The sequence below is a fragment of the Periplaneta americana genome, chromosome 8, assembly GCF_040183065.1.
Source record: "Periplaneta americana isolate PAMFEO1 chromosome 8, P.americana_PAMFEO1_priV1, whole genome shotgun sequence".
Taxonomy (NCBI): Eukaryota; Metazoa; Arthropoda; class Insecta; order Blattodea; family Blattidae; genus Periplaneta; species Periplaneta americana.
Genome location: NC_091124.1, coordinates 128,170,659 through 128,192,211, shown reverse-complemented (window position 1 = coordinate 128,192,211; position 21,553 = coordinate 128,170,659). Strand labels below are relative to the sequence as shown.

At 37.7% G+C, this 21,553-nt stretch overlaps 1 protein-coding gene across 2 annotated transcripts in view; it reads left to right on the top strand.

The window, feature by feature from the left end:
* Kul (Kuzbanian-like) overlaps positions 1–21,553 on the top strand; it is a 690,443-nt gene that overhangs the window by 503,229 nt on the left and 165,661 nt on the right. The gene's annotated exons all lie outside the window — the stretch shown is intronic.

Here is a 21,553-nt window from a genome sequence, read left to right as displayed (position 1 = left end):
AATATTGATTTTCGAGCGACTCCAAATTTTAACTTGAATTATAAAAAAGGTATGCAATTGTACACATTGCCACCAAACTATTTTGATTAGTATAACTACTCCTGTGATTGGTGGTATAAGTTTCATTCACGTCTGTACACGGCGTTGACAGATATTTCTTTTCGGTAATGTGTCTACCGACGCTCTAGGACAGTGATGTCAAAGAAAGCGCATTTTTCTGACTTTGACGTCGTGCGCGGGCATCAAGCGCTTTTATGGAAGAAGGAATAAGCAGCCTGTTGGATTAAGAAAACAATGGTGTACAAACTTCAAACGGAACGTGAAATTTTATATCGTTATTTTTATATGGCTTCTTTCTGTTTGATATTATCTATATTGTCAGTAAAACAAACGTACTAATACCAGTTTCTTAATATTGCAGTTGTGTTTTGAACGCTAATAACATAATAAAGAGTTAAGAAGAATATTCACATAAATTCCATAGTAGTACAACTATACTGTACTAAGTGGATGAAACACTTCATTCATAAAGAAAATGATATCCCACTCCCCCCCCCCCAAAAAAAGAGATTGAGTATGACATGATAAGTTGGAATTGATATTGATGGTATCTTTAGCCTAATCAAAACAATATTATAGTATAAAGCAAAGTTACCTAGGTGCTGTATATGTTTTAAGTGCAATTAATATTCCATAACAAAACCCTTATCGCATTATGCTTTTAAGGTGATACTGGTAAGCAACTTCTTATCATCAGAATATTAAATTATATTCTCGAAACCTGCTGAAGCTATAGAGCTGTCATTTTTACAACACATGAGCATAAATATTTTGCTTATAGTGTAACAGTAGTTGCTTTGTTAATTCATTTCCTTACCAACATTTTCCATGCGAATATTTTCAAAATTTCCAATACACTATCTTCATTAATACGTATATACGGTATATTAGATTTACGAAAACATTGTTTCAGTACCTGTAAGGCTACTAAATAAATAGGCCTATATCTGAAAATTTCACTTTTCTATAAAAAAAAAGTTGAGAAAATATTCTTTTTGGATGAAAAAGCAAACATGTGAAAAATGAGCATTAAAATTAAAACTTACATTCTTATAATGCATTTCTACTTCTCAGACAAATCTAAAAATTAACACGGATACAGTTTTAATAAGTTCTCTTTCCTTTATTTATTGAATCAGTGTTGGCCATCCCTGTATATAGCTCGACCAAGCGGCATATACTACCTCTTTCGTCTGTCTCTTTCCTTTCCACCGTAAAGCGCTCAGGCTCTCCTGAGCTCTAAAGCGCGCGCTTGCGCCTATGGGCATCAAGTGACATGACTGCTCTAGGAGCTGCTTAAGCTGTTGAAGATTCAGGCAGAGTACAGACCTCAGGACGGCAGATAGAACGAAACTCTATACGTAATACCATAAATAGTTCCTTAACTTCGCCCAGGCCCGCCATATCATCAAAAGTAAGGTTAAATCTTATCTTTTGAACTTTTAATAAGTTTGAAAATAATGTGGTGTAAAATTAACAGAACAGTAACAAAGTAATTAAAAAGATTTACAGTGTATTCAACATTGCATTACACTTCAAATTCAGCCCACTGATGTCCCAACATCTCGTCCCAGTACAAGTAGAGGTCGACCCCGCAAATCCTTCACGAGCAGGCAAAGAAAAGCAGGGAAACTCTTGAAAAAACATATTATGGAGAAACTAAGTTATGCCACTCGAAGTACTTTAAGATAGAAAGGGAGAAGAGGTGCTACTGAAATAATTAAAAATATAGAAGACCCTAACCAAAACCCGCACCAAAAATAAAGCAAGCTTATGTGTTGTACAAAATTTCGAAACTGGGTTTTGTGAATGAAAACAAATTAACCAAGCATCAGTATTTGTCGATTAGAAAGGAATAAAAAAAAAAATATATATATATATATATATATCGACTTGGCTGGTATTAGACTACATGCTAGTGTACAGCTGTCAAAAGAAAAAGTGGCCGCTCTCCTGAAACAAAGTTCCCTTCGGGTATCTTCGCTACAATTCGGAGACAGGCGATGTTACATGTTGTTGGACCACGTTGCCTGATATCTACAGTTATAATTTGAAGTATTCTGTGTGTTATCGATAGCATAATGGTAGCGTTCAGGCCTCTTATTCATGAGGTCCTGCGTTCGACTACAACCACGTGCTTTTTATGTTCTTTTTTGTTCTATTTTTGAGAGAGACAAACTATACATAATGGCTCCTTTCTCTTTTACGATTATTTTAGTAATTAACATCAGGTTCATTAATGTATTATGCCATGACTTTATCATTATGATATTGTGGCTGCAAATGGAAAGAAAAAAGATTTTATTCTCAATAAAAATATCTTTCGTGGCATAAACAAAGCAAATTTACTGGCGTCGGCCTTAAAACATTCAAACAATTAAGCGTTCAAAAAACAAAACAAAAACCACAATTCAATATTTAGTCTATCTTCCTCTTATCTCGATCATCTTGCAGTCGAGTGGGCATGGAATTGACTAGTCTTTGCAAATAGCGATTGTTTTTAGACACGATATTCCAGGCATTCTGAACATACATAAGTGTTCTGTCCATGGGCAGGTCTTTCATTGCAAACCCAGCAATCTCCAATCTTTCCTATTTTCTGCCTTCCTCTTAGTCTCCGCATATGATCCACATATCCTAATGTCGTCTATTATTCTTTTCAACCATAGACCCAACCAATTACTTTTTCTCTTTCTAATCAGTTTCAGCATCATTCTTTCTTCACTCACTTTTTCAAACACAATTTTATTTCTTATTCTATCTGTCCACTTCACACGCACCGTTCTTCTCCACATCCACATTTCAAATGCTTCAATTCGTTTCTCTTCATTTCGTCGTAATGTCCATGTTCCTTCCCCATACAATGCCACACTCCACACAAAGCACTTCACTAGTCTCTTCCTTAGTTCTTTTTCCAGAGGTCCGCAGAAGATCCTTCTTCTTCTATTAAAAGCTTCCTTTGTTCATGTTTGCATTTTTTCTTGGGAAGGATAGGCCTAAATGCGGTAACATCCCGTTGCTTTCCGCACACCACTATCTCTTTCGCATCTTAATTAATTCCAGGGGGCCCAAGCGTGGAGATGAGGAGAGTGGATTTGACTAATTGGGCCCTCCGGACTTCACCGAAAGTCACGGCAAGGGTTGAATATTAATTCTATCAGGATGTTTGACCCTATCAGAGATCGGGAAATCTCAATTAGCCTTTGCCCCCCGCATCCTGGACTAGCTTCTACGAATCATCAGAAAATCTTAGAGTGTGATTGGGCCAATTTTTCCGAAAATGTTTCCACACTTTTGCCCTCGTAGCTCAGCGGACGAAAGTCGGAATTTAGATGTCAACGTCTCAGGTTCAATTCCTCGTTACTCCTTTTCATTTTATTGTGGTTCAAGATAGTATAATGTAATAATACAAAAAGAAAATCTAATACCAGTATTATGCAACTGGTTTTTTCCAAACCTAATATTAAATTTATGTTATTTATATCGCTAAAGAACGATTACAATATAAATAACTTGAATATTATTTATACAGTATCACTAAAGAACGATAACACAATATAAATGATAAATATCGGTTTGTTTAATTAATGTAAGATATTATATAATACGTATTTAATTATCTAAATAAAATAACCTATTTTACAAAGAAAGATGTTTATTTGTGTTATAATAATTACCTACATAAAATACAGATTATTTATATTGCGAAAGAACAATAACAATATAAATAACTTGAATATTATTTTATAATGCTAATGAAGGAAAACAATATAAATGATAACTTGAATATTATTTATATCGCTAAAGAACGATAACAATATAAAAAACGTGAATATTATTCATATCGGAATTTCACAGATTTATTACAGATGTATTTAAGAAATTGAGGAAGAATAGTAATTAGTAACAGTGTCCTACTTATTCTTCTTGGAGCCAAATTTGTAACTTTTAAAAGTGTGGTTACTATGTTGAAGTGTATGTGTTGCAACGGATGCTTGATTTGTTATGTATGTGAGTCAGTTATGGGATGCTTGATGTCGTCGCAATGTCGTAATTATAGTTTGATTGTGTTTGTGTGACTATTGTGTATTAATTTATGATGTGTGGTACGGAAAGCTGCATATTTGTGTTATAGAAGTGTTACGTATGTGTGTTGTTAATGTTTTTGTATGTTTCAAATTGATAACTGATATTTGTTTTGCAATCGCAATGCCTAATTTACGGATTGTTTATGTTTTGTTTACATCGCGTAAGCTAATTTAATTTTCTTTTCCATTTCTCTTTATGCTTATGTTTTTTGTGTATAAAACTATAGCCCTAACATACATATGTAAAATAGGGCTAACCCCCATTGGAGATACTGTAGCTACAATAGTAATAATTATTATTCATATCGTTATAAAACGATAACAGAATACAAATGATGACTTGAATTGTATTCCTATCTCTAAAGAACGGTAACAAAATATAAATAACGAGATATCCATCAAGAACGATAACTGGATATAAATGATAATTTGAATATCATTTACATCGCTAAAGAACGATTAAAAAATAAAATGAAAACTTGAAGAAGGCCCGAACCCACAACCTTTGAATCATTAAACAAGAACTCTACCGCTGGTCTACGAGGCACAGATATGGAATACTTTCATAGTTCCGGAACTGCTTGTACAAGCATATGTATCGTGTAACATCGCCGCGACCCGAAGTGGACTTTGAAAATATTCGCTGTTCACGAGTGCGGCCACTTTTTTTTTTTTTTTTGACAGCTGTACATAAGTTGATAATGCATGGTGCAGATGTGATAAAATTATTTCCTGTTGCAACAGGTAAAATATCGGAAGAGGCACTGGAATCTACATAAAGACTATTGGCAGTTCAGAAAATCACATTCCAGAGAAGATTCATGAATTGCTACAAATGGAGACTTACTTCATAATCTCTTTGTGTTATCTGATCCTTTTATCTCAAATTTAAGCCCAGTGCCCAAAAAGAAAATGAACAAGCTGTATCCTGAAGTTCAAGCTCTCTTTGCAATTTGAAGAACACGAGTTAGAAAGAAGAGATAGTAACTAGGACGACGAGAAGGATATCATGGAATAGGCGTAATTATTCTTGGGAGGGGGAGGAAGTGTTATACGGCTAAATAGACTGCAAATGTTGTTTTGCATACCGTAAGTTCCGTATTAATTTATTTCACATTTTCACGATATCGATTTTTATACTTCATGCAGGAGAGTAGCAATATTTACTGAAAGTGCTACAGTATCTTTGTCCAGTACACATGCCTGTATTAGACACTAAAACATAGGGGGCCCTTGTAATGCGAAAATAAAGTACAGTTACCTCTTACCCTTCCTGGATCAAAGAAGAAAGTGCTGGTACTTGGATTCGGTCTATTAATAGGATTTTTTTTTCAAATTCTATTAGTTTGATTTTTATTTTATTTTTCGATGTTTTTCTTCAATACGAGTATGTGAAGTAAAATGTTGTACAATACAAAGGATACACAATAATCAGTGGGAAGGGATGAAACTCTTAACAAAGACATCGAAAATTGAATCCAGAATATCTTTATTATATGATTACCAGCACACTAGAGTGACTGAACTTGCTTTATCCTTTAAACAAACAACTTATTCTAACTAACTGCTAATCCAGGAAACTTTTTTTTGGCGCAATAAAATGTTCTATTAGCCCACTGTGCGCCTGTGCCAACATATACGAAAAAAAAGTATGCATTTTTGGTTTCATAGTGCTGTTAAGGACTTCCAGTGCAGTTAAACTCTGCTAAGCCAGATCCCGTTGAAGCAGATATTGTTTAATCCGTACATACATTCTAAAGCAATAAACTTTGATACCGGAAACTGTAAAACAAATTACTGTAGTCACGCAAGTCTCCATAGACTTACGCAAGCAAGAAAATGGCTGCACTGTTAAATTCAGAAGCGAATGAATTGAAATGGACTACCATGAAGTAGGCCTACTGATTAGGGGTGGTGAGAGATCCATCACAGTAGAAAAGATTAAGGATTGACTGGACAATAATTGTCATTCAGGCTATCACATAATGAATTAAGAAGAAATTGATGATAGTATAAACGACGATAGAGGGTCTGATGTTGCGTCTGAAGATGAGAATGTGATATCTGAATCCAGAAAATTAAGTTAATCATGTTAAATGACACTACACTTGTGTGACCGTTATAGACCTATTCATTATTTTTATTACAATTTTTAATATAATGAACTGAGGGTAATTTATTATATTATACTCTAATTGCTTTTGTCCACGTTCAAATGAAGGGTTCAGAACCATAGTGGGCCAAGCGCCATTTACTAAAACTGTAGAAAACAAGGGTTAAAATGAAGTTATTACTATAATTCAATGGAAACATATAGCAAGTAATATAAAGTATACACATTAAAACTAAATGATATATCAATCTTCATTAAACTATGGTATTCACTTAATTTCAATTCTTGCGTTCTCCGTTTTTAATAAATGGCGCTTGGCCGATTATGGCTCTGTACTTCAATTAGTGTTTCTGTCAATCTGGACCTTTACTAATATGCTGAACTCTCAGCCCCAACTAGCCCACATTAATGAATTTAACTGAACTTGTTTAGGTTTCAAATGTTAACATAATATATAACTTTCTTTCTTTGATAAGAGAGGTCACAGTTAGGACATGTGGAGAGTTAGCAGCTTATTTTACGCGTTTTTTTTTTTCAGAACAGAATCTTTATTAACAAAAGATGACTGTAAATTTCCACATTCTTCCTTTCGTCTAATGACAACTTTAAGAAGTCTAGAGATTAATTATTTCTAAAAAATATTTGGCTTAAAATTTTTGCTTGTTTTACAATGTCTCCAAATGCAGTTGTTGAAACTGAAATATATTATGTCCAGTCTGGAAGTGCTGAATTGTATTCCTAAGGTTGACATATGTATAAAGCGAATGCCAGTATCTCCTACGATAGGGAACAGACTAGAATTACGACTGTCAGAGTTTAATTTTGACATAAGTATGAAACGGACGGCAAATATTTGCTGAAGGCTCTCGTTGAGAGACTTGCAAACGACATAGGACTTCTGGCTAGGAATTTTTACTGCTGTTATAAATCTATTGTTGTCTCCGGCCTGTTTTGAATCTATGTACTTGAAATGTAATTGAACACCGGGGATTACTTGTACAAAATATTGAGCGAACCAGCTGTTGTGTGTGTGTATATATATATATATATATATATATATATATATATATATATATATGCATATATATATATGCATATATATATATGCATATTTTGTACATATATTGCAGGCCTATGACATTCATGCCCACTTTCTGGAGCTACATTTATCTGTACATAAACAGTTACCTACGTTTTAACATGCTGATATGTTTAAAGAGAATATTAGAAACAATAGTCATTGTCATCTTTACAGTTATCATTGCTTCAACCAGTATAGATGTAGCCGTGCAGGAAGACGTCTGACTGCGCATACGTATTTTCACTCAATTCCCACACTTGTCTCAATCCTATCCAAAAGTACACACAAGTGAATTTCTGGTATAGGTCTCTGTTTACACGTATACTGTTATTATTTTTCATATGTTATGGAAGTGTGGAAGGTGCCATGTGACACAAAAGTCATTTGCTAAATTGATAAATATAATTTTTTTTTAAATAATAACGGGTACTTAACGTCATTCCCCCATATGAAGCCAGCTGTATGGACCAATTTACCGACAGAGTTGTTGTCCTAGCTGCGCCATAGGAGGGTAAGATGAGATGAGTTGATGATGGAGATTTGTTGGGATGCCGGAGTTCTCGAAGAAAACCCTTATGTTACTTGGACCACGGGCTCCCCCAACACAAGTTATAAATCGTGGCTACACCGGGAATAGAACCCTGGTCCACAGGATTATAAGTCCAGCGCTCTAGCCACTAGACCACCGTGATGGCTAAATAATATTATTTTGAAATGATAAATGTAGGACTATGACAAAGACAAGGACCATGATAAGCACCACGACAAGGACTATGATAAGGATCACGAGAAGGACCACGACCCGGATATTGACCGTGACCAAGACCACGACGAAGACAACAAGGATCACAAGGACCATGCCCAGGATCATGATATGATCATGGTCCTTACCGTGATCTGATGCTGTTCGTAAATTATAATAACTGATAGTAAATATTAGGCCTACTGCAGGCTACAATTCATTCATTTACTGATTAATATTTTCAACATTTTAGCGTTCTCTTCATGTAACTTACGTAAATGTTTTACGTTTCTATGACTTAATAGGATACTTGTGTACGTAAAAACAATTTGGAATCATCGTCATCATCATTCATCATAATTATCTTCGTCTTACTCATCAACCTCAGATTCACTGTTAACAGACGAATGTTTTGTTCTTTCGGGTGCTGTACCAATGCCAATAATGTTTCGGGCTTCAAAAAGTCCATTTGAAAAAATAAAATCATTCACATGCCCGAATACAGGGTGCTAAAAAAGTATCCAATATTTTAGGTGGTGATAGTATGCATCAAAATAAGAAAATAATATCTAACAAACATGGGTCCTACAACACATACTTTTTGAGATCTGAACACTTGTTCATAGGAGGTGCTCAATGTGACATCCATTCATGGCAATGCATTTCTTTATCCTGCAATATAGCAGAATACCAAATAATCATACCGTAGTTGATATTCCTGGCATGAAATAATGATACGTCGCAAGGAATACTGAAAACAAAAGTCTGGTTGCGGATATGAGCGGGGTTCAGCAGAGATAGTGTTGTGAATTTTCGTAATTAGTAGTGTGGGTTGATGAAAATTCCCATGCAGTTGAAGAAACAAAGGCATTAGCACCGGTTTTCAATCAACGTATGGGCAGGCGTTCTTGGTGATAGATTAATAGGACCATACGTGCTAACACAGAGATTTTCAGGACTTTACTATTAACGTATTGCCTGCCTTGCTGGAGAATGTGCCATGTCAGTAGGACTACAGATGTGATTAATGCACGATGGCGCACCAGCACATTTTCTCCGCAATGTGCGTGAACACCTGACTTTGACATTTCAGGATCGTTGGATTGGTCAGGGAAGCCCCACACCTTGGCATGCTCGTTCCCCAAACCTAAATCCCCTAGACTTTTGGTTATGAGGATACATGAAGGAACCAGGTCAATTTCAAAGAGTGCGTGATTCCTTACGCCAAAGGGCAGAGGAATGCATTTCCATGAATGGACGTCAGATTGAGCACCTCATATGAACAAGTGTGCAGATCTCAGAAAGTATGTGTTGTAGGACCCATGTTTATTAGACATTATTTACTTGTTTTGATGCATACTAGCACCTCCTAAAATATTGGATACTTTTTCAACACTCTGTATAAAGTACATGTCTACCAATATAGTTGCCACAACCACAACTGACTCCTGTTGTAGTTTTGTAGCGAAAGTTTTTTTAATTGGTTATTTTACGACGCTTTTTCATCTGCTATAGTTATACAGCGTCTGAATGAGATGAAGGTGATAATGCTAGCGAAAGAGTCCAGGGCCCTACGCCGAACGTTACCCAGCATTTGCTCTTATTGGGTTGAGGGAAAATCCCGGAAAAACATCAACTAGTAACTTGTGCCAACCAGGATTTAAACCGACCCGCTCGTTTCACAGTCAGGCGTGCTAACCGTTACTCCACAGCGTAGAACTGGCTTCTCACGCTGCGGTCGGGAGAACAGAAAGTCGGCCGGCGATGGAATGATGCGAAGTTTCCTCGTAAAATGAGGGCACGTATTAGATTGATATGGCTGTGTACATGCAGCCTACACAACAAAAGGCTCTTTAGTTAAAATACTTTGTACCTGCAGTGAGCTTTATAGCATGCACTTATCAGCCATATCACTAAGGACACTTCTGCAAAGAAAAGTATCTAGGTCTATATACTGTATAACCATAATATCACTAACGATATATTTGGAGTCGTCTATGTATTACAAGAGATACTAAACATGAAGTTATCTGAATTGTTACTTACAAGCAGTCGACCTGGGTGATACAGTCGGTAGAGTGCTGGTCTTCTGTGCCCATGGTTGCGGGTTCGATCCCGGTCGACATTTAATTGCGCTTAAATGCGACAGGCTCATGTCAGTACATTTACTGGCATGTAAACAAACTCATTCGGGATAAAATTTCGGCACACTGACGACGCTGATATAACCTCGTCAGTTGCGAGCGTCGTTAAATAAAACATAATTTACAATCACAAGCACTGTTAAATCTACATTTAACCTGCCGGAAACTATTGAGAGCTATCATTGCAGTTAAATTTGTAAGAGCAATTAATTATGTAAGCCTATCTCAATGTTAACCTAGGTGTACCAGAAACCGACCACCAAGAGAAACATAGTGTTGTACAACGCACAGAATGTATTACGCAATTTTCAGGTAGGTACTGGTACTTGTTTGTAAAATAAGGCGTGGATGATAGAAACCTCTATGAATATTCATTATGAACAAAGTCCTCAGTGCATCAGGCAATAGGGACGTTATGGACGGACGGACGAGCGGGCGGACTTGCAGTGTGGAAATCAACATTGTTTCATAGAGAGTGCTTAATACTGAAAATATAATTTTCCTAACAGCGGTACACACCAGTTGAAGAGAATGGTAGACCTTATTAAATTACCCTGGAGACAGGCTTTGTAATTGGCTTACGTAAGAGACACGCCGTTATTGGATGAGTGGTTACACGAATAGTTAATGAATGAATGAATTAATTAATTAATTAATTAATGAATGGACGATATTTTGTATTCACATAAATTATCCAACTGACAGTGAGCTCGATGAAAGAGGAATGTTGGCCATATTTGTTGTTGTTTAGTCAACTGTCCGAAGACAGGTCTGAACCTAACAAGTGATACCGACATGGCACCACTTATGAGGCAACTAGGCCAGGAGATAATGGGGTGGGGTGGGGTGGCGAGTTCCTTTCTCTCTCCAGTGCATAAATCGCTGATTAGCTATACGCCTATATTACACTAATCAGACTTCAAATGCATACAAACAATTGTTCTTCCTCTGACACATATCGTCAAGTGAGGTGTACTGCCTGATAATTGATGTACATATCAGCCAGAACTTTAATCAGAGATAGTTGGCCATGGAGCGAAACTAATTATATAGCATGGATTAAAAATACTGCACTTGGGCAATGCTGCGTTCTACATCGTTATTCATGAATTAGAAATGGCCATTTGAATTGTTCCATATGTAGCCACGAAAATTGCACTTTGTCTTCGTGTTTTCTACCTGGTATTCGATGTTATATACAAGCATGTTAATTTTTTTTTCTGAAAACAAATATTAAATTGAAAAAGTTCTTTCTTGCACCTTTAGGAGAAAATCGTGTAAAAATATTTAAGAAAACTGCGAAATTATAAAAATTTATATTAACAATAGTCAACAATAGTTCTTGAGTGCCGAAATTCATCTTGGCGATCATTGTTCATATCAGGGACAGACTTATTTTGCGAATCATAAATCTACGACACGGGAGCCATGGCTTTACTTCTTTCTGAAGAAAGTCATGCTAAAGATTCTATTGTCTTGCACTCATTCGGGTTTGAATCTTGAAGATCGGAGTCCAAACGCCCCGCGTGGTAACCACTGCACCGTACCATTGCCATTGGGACGATTCTATCCTTTTATAATATAGAGCGATTCCGATCGCATTTTCAAGGCGGTTGAATCCGATCGCGTTTAATTTTTCCCGGATAAGGCGCGCAATTTTTGTGTTGACAAGTGCCAACTACTGGTGGTCATTGAGAAAGCTTTTTGTTGAAAAGCACTATTGCAGTTTGAGTTTGGGTCGCTCTAATAAGTATCTAAAACTTAAGTCTACCACAGAATTTTCTGTTTTCTTGTATTCTTTATGTACTAATTTAAGGATTTTTATTACAAAAACGGTTATATATGAAGGGGTGAGAATTATATGGTCCTAAGCCACACAAACACAATTTTATAGGAGAGCGTATTAAAGGTTTAGAGTCCAGTGCTATTAGGTGCGTATACTTACGTCATTTGTTGAGTAATTTTTGTAATATTTTACTGGTAACTTCCTGATATGTATCCTATAAGAAATTAATTCGTACAAAAAACATTTTTGTTAAAAGTATGGCTTTAGGCTATCTCATTCTCACCCCTACATATATATTTTAATTCATATAAAGAATGCTACCTTTGTGAACATAACCTATAGCCTAATGAAATCTCACGTAATAAGCTATCTCACTGCCAACTTTCTGTTGCAAATTACACTACGTCGGCGGGTGATTCCGATCCCTTTTCGTGAGTGATTTCGATCGTTTGTTCACGTTTATTTTACGACGTAGTTTTTATATATATATTTTTTATTTTCCTGTTGCAGAAGAAAAAATATAAAAGTAAAAAAGGAAAACGTGGATAGAAAATTATATGGAAGGGGCTCTTGCTGCAGTGAGAGGTTTCATGTTTATTAAATAAACTGCTTGAAAATAGAAATAGAGACTGCATGGATCCTAAAAACACCAGAAAACAATAAAAGTCAGCGGCCTCTAAAGTTTTTAGTGATGAGCAAGAACTTCAGTTAAAAAACCTATAGTCGCGTCGCTATTATTTCCGACGTGACTGCTCCTCTTTGCTTACGCCTTAGGAAGTGAAGGCTCTATAAAGTCTAGATAGGTAGTATCGTTCGTTGTTCTTTCGTTGTCGAGCTATCAGACGAGGAATCTGTTTGTCGCACCGGTAAACATTATCATGTCATAGCTCCTATGGTAATAAATCAAACGCACTGTAATTGAGAAAATAATTGAGCGGCAAATAACGTCCTCGTGTGCTTTCTGCGAACGCCAACGAAATAACCAAAATGGCGGGCGATTATATGAAGTATTTATCGAGCTTTAGGAAGTGCATAACGTCATAAGCAGCAAATGACAAGACGCACACGTTAAAATGTAGGCGACCTGCAACGTGATTGGCTGCCGAAAATAAGAGCGACGGGACTGTAATTGCCAAACTCGCTCATTTCGAGTATGTCTTAAAGCAGGGCTGGGCACCGGGAGCGAATCCAAACTCTAAACGGGGACGCTTAATGTTGATGGCATCAACGCTGCGCGGTGTTCGGCGGCGAAGAAAGGGGTTGAAGAGAAGTCATATGACTCCCCGTGAGAGAGTATAATTCGCTCTTGGTGCCCAGTCCTGACTTAAAGCCTTGGTTTTTCTGAACTGGTGCATACGAGGTGCGAGGCGGGTCTCGCATTTTGCATACGTCGGTTCAGAAAATTCAAGGCTATACGAGGAATGATATTAGGAAAAATGTGTGACAGTTTTGTTTCTTGTGTTATGATGATCCACTGTCCACTAAGAAAGGTAAATGGATTCAATGTCAGGAAAAGCAGAAGGATGGTGCCATGAGATTTGTGTGGGGGGGGGGGGGCAAAGGGATAAAACAGTTTATTTGTGGCAAATATATGTAGATTATATTATGTTAAGTGGCTGAATATTTGAGGTTGGACTGCTCTTATGCTTGGGTTTATAGAATCTTTTCAAGGCGAATGATCAATCGCTCAGAAACACGTTATCTGTGTTATTATAGATAAATGTTATCATTGTATTATTTTGTCTGTCTTTCACGGGTTTCATTTCAATGATCGGATGCGATCGGATTCACCTGAACTTGGAGGGTGAACCCGATCGCTCGCGAGACTCGTAAAAAATATAAAACAGCTAAATTAGAATGTTCTAAAGACATATTTCCATTAGAGGCAATAGAGCAACCTTTCAATTCACAAAACAATAGGTGAAAATATGTTAGATATTATTTAATCAAGATGAAATTTCTCCAAATTCAAGCGGAATTGCCCTGCTCTACTATGGGTATCGAGAAATGAATTTACATGAATGAATATTTTATTTTTGTTGCAGGCCAAGGCCAGCGGATAGAAAACTCTGAGGGAGTAGGAATTTAGAGTAAGAGAATATTGCACTTTGGAATGAGATGAAACTATTCGTACTTGTGAAAAGTTGTACCAATAGAGTAGACCTACCTACATATTGTATTTTGCTGTTCATGAGGACATTGTTTTTCGTAATGAAGAAACCCCGTCACGCATGTGTATATTCACGGAAGCGTCTCTGTTAGGCCTTGGTTTTTCTGAACCGACGCATGCGATGTGCAAGGTGCGACCCCCGCCTCGCACAAATCCGGACTACACGAGAGATAGTGAGTGGTTTGAATAACTGCGTGATGCGAGGTCCGCGCACCTCGCAGCCATAGAAACCACTCACTGTCTCTCATGTAGTCCGGATTTGTGCGAAGCGGACCCTCGCCACGTCGCACAGTGTGCAATTTTCCCGATCTAGGTGGACAAAAATCAAATTTCGACTCGTTTACTTACGCATAGGTGAATATGAATTCGTGTTTTTTAATATTTGAAGAATATTGTGAGTAATAGCTTTTACTGATTTATCAGCGGCAAACTATATTTATAAGGGTATAAACTTTGAGTTCTTTCTAACACTTCTAGCTTCGATTCAGTCGCAGAGAGAGAGAGGCTTACTGTGTGGGTGAAAAAGAGGCAATTGTTAGTGATTTATTGTGTTGTGAAAGATGGAATTTGTTCATGTAGGTAAGTTCTTACTAATGTAACTTAAATTACAAGTTTATAAAGTATTTTCCTTCTTACAGTAGAGTTATATATTACAATTGAAAAACTCATGTTTTTAAAGTTCTTCAAATATAATGTGAGTTTTAGCATAGCCGGTCACGTCCGGTTACAACAATTCTTTTACCATTTAATACAGCATCATTTAGAGTATTGAATCCACGTTTTAAAGTTTGCGCGTTCTTGCGCATTTATCAGTAATTATTTTTTTTTTCAGTGGTGGGACATACGGTAACTGTTCCATATTTGGCTTAACAACAGAAAAAATAATTGACTAGGAAGTTTTTAATCACTGTGAGAGTATTTTAGGCCTACAAAATAATTCACATGATATGGAATATCTGTTTAAAAATACATTGAACACATTTTTATTAACCTTAACAAACGCACATTAAAGAAGAACGCAAATCATTAGCTGTACAAAAGTAATAACTTCTCTGTAGTCTAACGCATTGTTATGAAACTTTGTATATATACTATACAGGTGGCAAATATGATTTGTGACAAACTCTGATTACGTTTGCACATGAAAAACTAACTCTTTATAGCGAATGGATTTAGACAGAATTAATAACTTCTCTCCTATCTAAAAGTATTTTTATGAAACATTGTACGGAAGTAACAGATAGTATATATTTTTTGTGCACAAACTATATTTGCGGTTCCATAAGTGGAACTACTCCTTTTAGGAATGTATTTAAACACAATTAATAAATTCTCTCCTATCTAACAGATTTTTATGAAACTTGATACAGAAGTTTCAGGTGGAATATTTTTTTTTTTATCTACAAAGTCTAAGTTTTATAAGAGAACTACCTCTTTATAGTGGTGAATTTAGACAAAATTAACAACTTCCCTCCTATATAGGTAATATATTTTTTATGCAACTTTGTACAACTACTAGGCCTACAGATATCATACAGATGTAATCAGAATTTCTACACAAAAAGTAACTTAGCCTATATACTATCTGTAACTTCTGTACAAAGTTTCATAAAATCTGTTACGGAGGAGAGAAGTTAATCTTGTGTAAATGCATCCCTGTACAGGAGTGCTTCCTCTTTTGGAACCGTACACAAAAATATATCCTACCTGTAACTTCCGTACAATTTTTCATAAAAATCTGTTAGATAAGAGAGAAGTTACTATTTTTGTCTAAAACCACTCCGTATAAAGGAGTAGTTCCTCTTACACAATCTTAGTCAGAGTTTGTACACAAAGAATAAGTGATATCTATAAGATATGTACAACGTTTCACAACAATTCATTGGAATGCAGAGAAGTTGTGACTTTTGTCCGGCTAGATCTGCCTTATTGCACACTGTGCGTCGCGTGCGTCGGTTCAGAAAAACCAAGGCTTTACATGTACGGGCAGCGTCTGTGGATGAAGTGCTAATGCGCTGCTCTTCCATCAAGGAGGCCCGCGTTCGATCGCCAGCCAGGTTGTGAAGGAATTTTTGGTGGACAAAGCAAGTTAAGTCTTGGGGGGGGGGGGAATAGTACGGGTTTTCGATGCTCATATAGGAAAGGCTTGGGGCTCCTGGAGCTTACCAGTCTACACGTATGTGGACGAGACCTGGTTCTCTCAGGGGCTCAGGAAAGATAGCTCACCTGTCAGCGTTGGCTTGCTCAGGAAGGGCTGCTCCGAGCCCTTTCGGTGGATCAGGCTACTTGTCCGCGAAATGGGACCTGCCTCAGTCAGTGACCCACTTGTCAGCGTCAGATTCACGAATGCCACTCAGGTCATCTGTCGGATTTGGGCAATCATCGCATAATGGACTAAAGCGTGCGTAAGTGTATGGACCCGTCCGAGATCCACCCCTCGTAAAACCAGCGAGTTAAGGTACGGTCACACGTCGCTACTTTTGCTGCGCAACGTTTGTACTGCAACTGCAAAAGTTGCATGTCGTGTTTACACGGAAGCCAAAAGTAGCGCGCTGCACGCTACTTTTCGTGCTGCGCAACCCGAGTGCAGCAAAAGTTGCAACTGGAGGTTGCGAGTCTGTTCACACACAAGGCGCTACTTTTGCAGCCGCAGTCATGCTGCAGGTTTCCATATCCGTGTTGATACATTTTGTGGTTATGTTCGCATTATTAATAAACTCATGGGAAAGCTTACTTAACTATTATTTGCTTTTCTGTCCTAACTAGTATTCATAAATTGGCATCATTTTTACTATAAAGCTATTAAAACGCCCATATATTTAAATGATAACCAACAGCATATTCACGGAATCAATGTTGGCAACCCTTCTGTTTGAAACTACGCTACGAAAAATTAAAATAATGAATTATATCGTCAGCAAATATGCTCAGACTGTGTTATGTATTTAATAACAGTTACAATTTTTTTTCATCACATCTAACATTAAAATATATCCAAACAATAAAAGTATCATTGGCACATTTGGGTGGCAACATTGGTTGCAACCGCAGCAAAAGTTTCAACAAAACCGATATCAAAAATGCTGCGGCTGCAACCCTGAGAATGTTGTTCACACGTCGCTACTTCTAAGCTGCGCGCAGCATGAAAAAGTAGCGGGCAGCAGGTTCGGCAGCCGCTACTTTTCGAGTTGTATCGTTGTTCACACGTCGCAGTTTTTTGTACTGCAGCGCTGCAAAAGTAGATTCGCGTGACCGTACCTTTACATGTAAGGAACAGTAAACTCTGATATGATAAGCGAAGCGTATTATTTTTATTTTGGATGTCATAGAAGATTAAAGTCAAAACCGGGCTTTCCACTACATATTAGTTATAGTTACTTCTTAATCGACTTTTGAAGCATCAGACTGTTGCTTTAGAAGAAGAAAAACTCTCCCGCATGTTAATGGCTCAACAGTAACACATCAGCGTAATAGGAAATAAGTATTAACATTTCTGAGAAACACTTCAGCAAATCCTCTTCCACATCCTTATTTTAAAATTACTTCCGGCCTTTCCCTGCTCTCTTCCCTACTGTCACGACAACATAACATATAACGCGAGGGGGGGGGGGAAGAAATTACCCCAAGGGAGTTGGACTTATCCAACACGTCTTTTGAGCGGGCTGCATCACTTTGTCTAACGCTATAAAATTTCTTCCATGCTGACAAGCTCAATTGTAAAAATTAGAAACAGTTCAGTGACAATTGCACACCGAAATTACTACGAAGCACATTTTTCAAAGCCGACCATCCATCGGCTTGGGGAAAAGGCGCAATTAATTAATGATTTATTTCCATTTATGAGCTACTAGGTCCATTAGGTATTAATATTTATTTTATATTAGGCTACTATACGTTCTTCCGAACGAGAGAAGTGGGATTTTCGGGTCTTATCGTTCGTTCCTACTGTAGTTTCAAAGGAATGGACATCACATACTTTCAGTTGGTGGACGTATACAAATGACTTTCTTGACTGGACCTAAGGAGAAATATCTACGAAATAAACATAAGCACATCAATAGTGAAGCATGACTTTTTCTGAAGTATCAACCAGGAAGGGCTGAAGGTCTGTCTAGAAAATAGATTGCACTAGAATAGCTTAGCCATAACATGAAGCTGAAGTTCTTAATGGTAGGGACGTGAAAGACAGAGGGGAATGGCGAAAGAATTAGGAAGACTGAGATGTATTAAACCATTGGAACTACTCAACTTGTACCTATTCTTTCATGCAAAGATTTCAGTACCGGTAACAAAATAGTGTAATACGAAGATCTTCTATAAGTTATTCAGGTCAATCTTTTCTGTAGCATGAACGTTAATTCTGCCAGGTTAAATAAACCGGTATTATTATTATTATTGTTATTATTATTATTATTATTATTATTATTATTATTGTATGACTCTTCTGAGCTTGGTTAGTAGGCCTACGAAAATAAGTATAAACTGTCTTCAACGTTGACAATTCTGCTCACTGGGCTAGTCGTAGGAATGCTTAAGAAGTTAGATAATTTTGTCATTTCTGGTAATCCTCGGTTCTTGGGATTATTAGATTGATCCTAGCGGTTTCTTGGTATTACATTGATCTCTAGTATAGATAGTGCAGTGAAAGAACATACGAAAAGTAATCAGCTGCTCAATGGGACCTCAAAATCTATTCTAACGAACTACTCGACTGTATACTAGAAACTTGTCGGGATATAATAGCAGAAGAAATAAAGGCGATAGAGTCATCAGCTGTGTTTCTGTCGTATTCATTGATAGGCTTACCGTTTTACTTAGTGTGTTGAGTTGTAACATCGTTTGTACTTCCCTTGGTGTTCTGGCGCACAGAATCATAATCGGTGAATCTTAGATTCGTTAATCTACTTGATTCATGTTTATTCCGTATTGACTGTTCCACTGCATCTTCCAGAATATGTCTTCCTTAACACGTAAAAAGTTTCGGAGAGATTGGGTCTCCCTGACGTACTCTTCTTTCCAGTCGGAGTGTTGGTCCTTCCCTTTCCGTTTTCACCTTTGCGAAGTTGTGGTTGTATACATTGTTCATTAATACGTATATATATTTGTCCTCTACAAGGCACATGTACGGTAGTTTAAAAATACAAGGTTAAATAGAGAATATAATATTGTCACCGTTTTTGTATAACCCATAGTGTATAATAATAAATAGGCTTCCTATTCGAGCTACCAAAAGACTGAAGTTAAAGACACATTGGGTATATGCTAGGGCTGGATAAAAAGTAATGGCAACAGTTCGATATTTCTGACATGGCTTTATTCACAGGGGTACAACATTTACGTAATTTCTATATAGTCGCCCCCTTATTTATTACCTTTTGCCAAATGTTTCTAAGGCGTCGTACACCATCAGCGCGTCCATCTTTGTTCATGTTCCGTATTGACCGCCCTATAGCACTGATAAGTTCATCTCTGGTATTATACCGGGTCCCTCGCAGTGGTTCTTTCACTTTGGTGGAAAGATCGTAATCGCATGGACTCATATTGGGTGAGTACGGTGGATGTTCCAGAATCTCCCATTGCCAGCGGCGCAAGGGATTCTTGACAGCAGCAGCGGTGTGACTCCTAGCATTATCATGAAGAATGATGTGATTCTGTACCACCAAGTGTCGTCGTTTTCTCCTGAGGGCTGGACGAAGGTGGTGCTGCAGGAACCTGCAGTAGTAGTCCGCGTTTGCATTCTGCCTTGGAGGTACAGTGTGGTGCAGTATTATCCCATCAATGCCATACGCCACAATGAACATCACCTTCACAGCACTTTGTGTAGGGCGCACTTTCATCGGACGAGAAGAACCTGGATGCTTCCATTCATTTGAGAGACGTTTCAAATTTGGTTGGTTCGTATGTGCGAGCCCACGTTTCGTCCATAGCGACGATTCTTGCAAGAAAGTCGTCATCTTTCCTTTGGTACCGGTCCAACAAGGCCTGTGCGACTGCATAGCGGTGCCATTGTTAAACTTCGGAAATTTGATGGGGTATCCAACGCCCTGTAATTTTGCGGTAACCCAGGATGTCTTGTAGAATGTGGAGCACAGTTTTGTGACATACTCCGACTTCTGCAGCTAACTCACGCGCAGTCCATCGGCGATCAGCATCCAATAGGGAATCAAGGAGTTGAACTGTGTTGTCCTCCACGCGGGGTCGTCCTGTACGGAGGCTGTCCTGAACGGCATCCCTGCCTCCCCGGAACGCTTTAACCCATCGTGCCACTGTGCGATATGGCAACGCTGCATCGGCACATGCTTCACGCAGTCCCTGAAAACATTCTTGTGCACTACGACCTCGTGTCACTTCAATTTTGATTCAGGAACGTTGCTCTAGTTTTGTAAACGTGGTCTTAGGGCACTCGCACAATCCCCATAAAAGTCAACGTTCTACACACTGCAGTAGATTGACGGAGTAAACCCAGATGGCCCCTACTATCGCCGCTGGCCGCAGTACTTGTTCATGTCCACACAGCTGGCAGCTCTCGAACGCACCATCGTCACGTGACAGCAGTGTTGCCATTACTTTTTATCCAACCTATGTAGTACGCCGAACACAGATAATGCAACGGATAAGGATATAAACAAACTCATCGTCGCTGCGTGTTCGTGGAGTACAGTCAACTCCCGACATTCTGAAGCTATACTAGTAAACACATGAGGTTCATTTTCGTCGTAATATTTGCAAAGAATAGGCCTAATAACGTGCATTCGTAAGTTACGGAATTTGAACATATGCGGGTGTCACTTGAAATGATTTTATATTGCAAGAAATTCTTCCAATAGCACATGACGTTATTGGTGCACGATGTAGTACAATATATTCCTATTCTATGATATTGTTTCGTATTTCATTACGATGTTGCATCTCGCTCATCACTGAAAACTCACTAATTTTCTATGTACGTTTCTAGAAATTCCCTAAAATGGAGATTATTTAATTTATTAATTGGGATGTTGGCACTGAAACATCATGGTAGGCTACACTGGTCCATGCCAAACGTCGAGTTAATATCTTCATAATTTTGAGATTTTTATGGTACTGGTTCTTTTTTATTGCGTTCAACACACTTTCTGTGCCTTTTGGTATTTCAGAGTCTTTCAGTGCACTGTTTTTGTCACTTTTATGTTTATTTTACACATTTTATATGTAATGTTATCTATATTGACAGTAAAAATATTAGTTCAAATATCCTCAACTATGCCCCGCGATATTATACGCTCTGCAATGAACCTTCAATCAGCCACAAAGGTGTAGTTATTTAAATAACCCTAATGCGACTAGTAAGGGCAGTGATCGATAAGATTATTGACTATGGCTGCGTCCC